Consider the following 4309-nt stretch of genomic DNA (forward strand, 5'->3'; position numbering starts at 1 on the left):
ACTCATTCAAAAACATCTCTCATATGTTCAAGAAACTTATTCCATATATCTTGTCATAGATCTTGTTCTGGAAATCTTAGTCTATATAAGGCATCTCATGAATTTGGAAAATTTGTTCTAGAAAAGTTATTCTGAAAATATAGAAAAAATTCTGATCAGAAATCATGTTTTGAATATTTTGAAAAATTTGTTTTGAAAGATTTCCGGAACAGGTGATCTGGAAATTATGGGGGTGCAATCAACTGTAAACGGCAAGTTATTTTGTAGCACAGCAATGGAATGTTGAAGAACCCAGATGCTAAAAGTGCAAATTTATATTTCTCTATTCAGAGGTTTTGAAAGAAGATAAAAATATTGAAGAAAATCTATCATCTTTCTTAAGAATTTGAAGGGATAGGAAACTAAACTGGCTTTACAAATTTAATACAAACCAGAGTTGTAGTTGCTCACATTAAGAGACAAACACAGATGCTAACACTGTTACAAAAGATTGTCAGGGCTGGATACTCCGTCGGATTTGAAAGATCCAGGAATCACAAAAGAGAATGAACCTTCTGAGTCATCAAACAGAGGTCTAGTGAATTCATTAAACCCACCAAAGCTGTTGTCAAAGTTCAATGATGAGAAAAAACTTATAGGATCGTCACAATTGCCTTTTACATCCATCACATTTTCAACTTCATTTCCATTTGAAGAAGGACTTGATCCAAAACTGAACTGCACATTCCCCACCTTACTGTTTTCTTTGCTGTCATGATTGGGTGGCTCAGCTACCCCTTTGGCGTCATCCAAGGGAATGGCTGGAGTATGGCCCTGGAAAAGAGCAATGTGCCCAAAAAGCTTGTCTTTCCTAGAAAATGTTGTGCCACATGAACACAACCATTTATCCTTACCACAGTGCTTTTCATGAGTTTTCAGATCAGCCATGACTGAGAATTTCTTGGTGTTGCATCTGCTGCATGTGTAGCTCTTGTCACAGTGTGTCCTTTTGTAATGGTTTTTCACACACAGGATAGTCTTCAGAGGTTGAAACTTCTTGTGATCCTTGTTGCGCTTGCAGCCAGGATAGGGACAGGAATACCTCTTGATAAGCTTTGGTGATCCAGATTCTTTGTGAGGTTTTGCAAGAGCTGCTGGGGTTTTGTACTCGTCGCCATGGCCACGCATATGCATTCGCAGATTTGCATCTCTCTTGAACCCCTTCCCACAAATTGTACAGAAATGGGTGTGAGGAGCAAGGATTTCTTCTTTCTCTAATTGTAGAATCTCATATGAACCAGGGGCAAGGTTTTCTCCATCATCTACATCTTCTTCATCTTTGAGTTCTTGTTCTACCACATTGTAGTTTGGCTCCATTTCACAGTTATTAGGTAGATCAGTTTGCATGGACTGATCAGACATTTTCTTTCCACCATTATTTTCTGGCTGAATACAGCTGCTACTTCCACCAGTCCCGGAAGGAATGGTCGTCTCACAAAGCTGATCAATCTGTCCAAACAATGAAGCTGTGTTTGCAAGGTTGTGCCTAACAGATGGGAGCAGACTACCTGCAGTAGAGATCAACTGAATAATGATTGATGTGAGATCAGTTGTGATAAGCTGCTGTTCCTGAGTTACAAGTTCATTAGGTTGTCCAATGCCTTTTTGACGAACAATCAAGTGCACTAGATCCTGGAGCTGATGAATCTTTTCTTCCAGGAAAGACAGGTTATTCAACATCACATTGGGGTCCCAATCTTGGAGTGCACTGTTTTGCGATGATTCATTCAGATGACAGTTTTCTTGATTTGGGATCTCAATCTCGTTGTTTGAGTTGCAAGGAAGTGGAGACTGAGTTTGAGAAGGCTGGTTGAAGTCTTTGAAAGGTACTTCTGCTCTGATCCCATAATCAGAATTTGAGGGATCATCCCATTTCGGTTGATTATTCTGCAGACCAAAATTTGGGAATGACATGGAATCCGAGGTTAACGATGAAGACCTTGCCCAGTTGTTGGCACGTAGACTCCCATTTGTATCCATTTCAAGTTCTTTATCTAGATTCTTGATCACTGAAAATCAAATGAAATATGATCAAGAAACTGATACAGTGTACAAAGCACAACAATAACAACAAAGCCTTATCCCACCACTGGGTAAGATCAGCTACATGGATTACACAGCCAAGTCAGCTCCATAAAAAACCAAGACTCTTTTACAAAAATACCAAACATGGATCATTCATCATTCATAAAGAACATCAATAGTTTATAAATAATTTACCAAAACCAAGGACCATGTTGGATTAGATTATGTTTCAAAGTTCCAACAAGGCAGAAATAATAAAGGGTGATCAGGGAAAATTTGAAAGGAAAGAGAGACAAAAGGGGACAGCGATAAAAGGAAAATTAAGCATGACCACCAATTAGAAGAAATATGCCATTCAACATAGATATCCACAAGAGTACAAATAAATATCCCATGCCACATGAAATTACGACTGAATACAGGAATCAAACCATGAAACAAAATCTTTCTCTGCACTTTAGTTCAATTAACTTTTGACGTGGGTAATTACCTAGCAAAGGCTTAAGTTAAGTCAATATAAACACAATAATTAAATAAACACAGCAATCACAATACCAAGTTCAAATTTCTTCACAGTATATTCAGGATCCAAATTCCAAAATTTTTCCCTTTTAATATTTATATCATACCACATACAATCAGAACAAAGAAAAACCCCTTTACCCTTCACGTTACTCCCCAGGTGAAGCGGCAAGTCAACATGTACAAAGCCCCAATTATAAAGAAAAACTTCAAACTCTTTGTATCTAATTCATCCCCTCAGTCTTTGTTCTAAGAAACCCAAAATTGAAAAACAGATTTCATAGAAAATAGAGAGATCATTTTTTTACCCAAAACAGAAAAAACCCTATTCAGAGATAACCCTTAACAAAATTAAAAATAAAAAAGAGCATTCAACACAAATTCATAGAATAAAATCCACACAAGGGGATGGAAGCACTCACAGATTCAAAGATCAAAAGAGGCCCCAAGCAAATTGCTCCATTTCAATTGAAAAAAAAAGGTGGCATGAGAAGGAAAACAAGGGTTTCAAGCAAATGTTTATATAGGCATTCACTTTGTAAGCATACGTTGTGCTGAACACAGTAGCAGCACCATGATAGCTTTGGTCAACCCCACAATTATGACCTGCAATTGTATAGGTCAATTTTGTTCACTCAAATTGTGGACCCCACCAATCTGATGACAAAGTTTCTAATCAACTTTTTCATCTATCAATCACAACCGTTGTTTCTTTTGTTTCAGTCTAATGATTCTTCCTTAAATTTAAGTTTTTTTTTTTATAATAATAGAATTCATTTTCTTTTTGTAGTTTATTCACTTATAATTGTAGTATCTGTATGAACTTAATTGTTGGACATCTAGTCTTTTTAAACTAAATAATTTTATTTTATTACTAATATATTATTCAGATTCTAAAAATTGGCAAAAGTGAAAATAACAATATTCAAGAATAAGGTACATTTTAGTCCTTCTATTTAAAAAAACGTTAATTTTTTATTCTTTTGGAAGGACAAAAATTAAGATTTATTTTAAAAAGAAGACTAAAATGTACCTTATTTTAAAAAAGAGACTAAAAATAAATTTAATAATTTAAGGAATAAAAACATATTTAATTTAATTAAAATATAATTGTATAGTTAGATAAATGTTTAACTAAACATCACATTTAATATCTTATCAAATTTCATTTAACATTTATAACATTTTAAAGAAATGAATGTTTTTGGATAGATAATAAGACTGAAAATTTATATCAGTTTAATTAAATATTATATATTATAATTCCTTAAAAAGTTCTCACCTTAATTTATTAATTTTGATAATGTAACATCCCAAAAATACAGTAATAAAACCATATAATAGAGTTGATTACATTTCATAATAAACAGTTCAGTCTTACACTAATACAACGTCTAAAACCGAACGGAGTTAAGTACAGAGTTAATTACAATTCCACAGAAATAAGAAAAAGTCAGGATCGAACGGTTTTACAAAACAATTTCCGAACAATCAATGCGTCTCCTTCTGCTTACATCCACACGGATGATCATTGCAATAGACAAGACGGACGTACAAGACGAGACAACACAAGGAAAACACAGGGTAAGCTTATGTAATTTAATTCATACATCAACATATAAAGTAAACATTCCAATACTCAAGAAACATTTCAACGTACGTATCATACCAAGCCTATCACTAGACTGACCGTCCGGACTATATGAATCTGTGTAGCTACAGG

The 4309-nt window shown here is 34.5% G+C and overlaps 1 pseudogene across 1 annotated transcript; it reads right to left on the reverse strand.

The window, feature by feature from the left end:
- Positions 1-296: 296 nt before the first annotated feature.
- Positions 297-3172, reverse strand: LOC124826837 (protein SENSITIVE TO PROTON RHIZOTOXICITY 1 pseudogene; annotated as a pseudogene). Its single transcript, XR_015786294.1, has 2 exons — positions 3009-3172; positions 297-2048 (listed from the first exon to the last, which is right to left on the reverse strand). The product of XR_015786294.1 is annotated as a protein SENSITIVE TO PROTON RHIZOTOXICITY 1 pseudogene (transcript).
- Positions 3173-4309: the final 1137 nt, after the last annotated feature.

The sequence above is a fragment of the Vigna umbellata genome, chromosome 4 (assembly GCF_029865625.1).
Source record: "Vigna umbellata cultivar VRB3 chromosome 4, Vumbellata_1.0, whole genome shotgun sequence".
Classification (NCBI taxonomy): Eukaryota; Viridiplantae; Streptophyta; class Magnoliopsida; order Fabales; family Fabaceae; genus Vigna; species Vigna umbellata.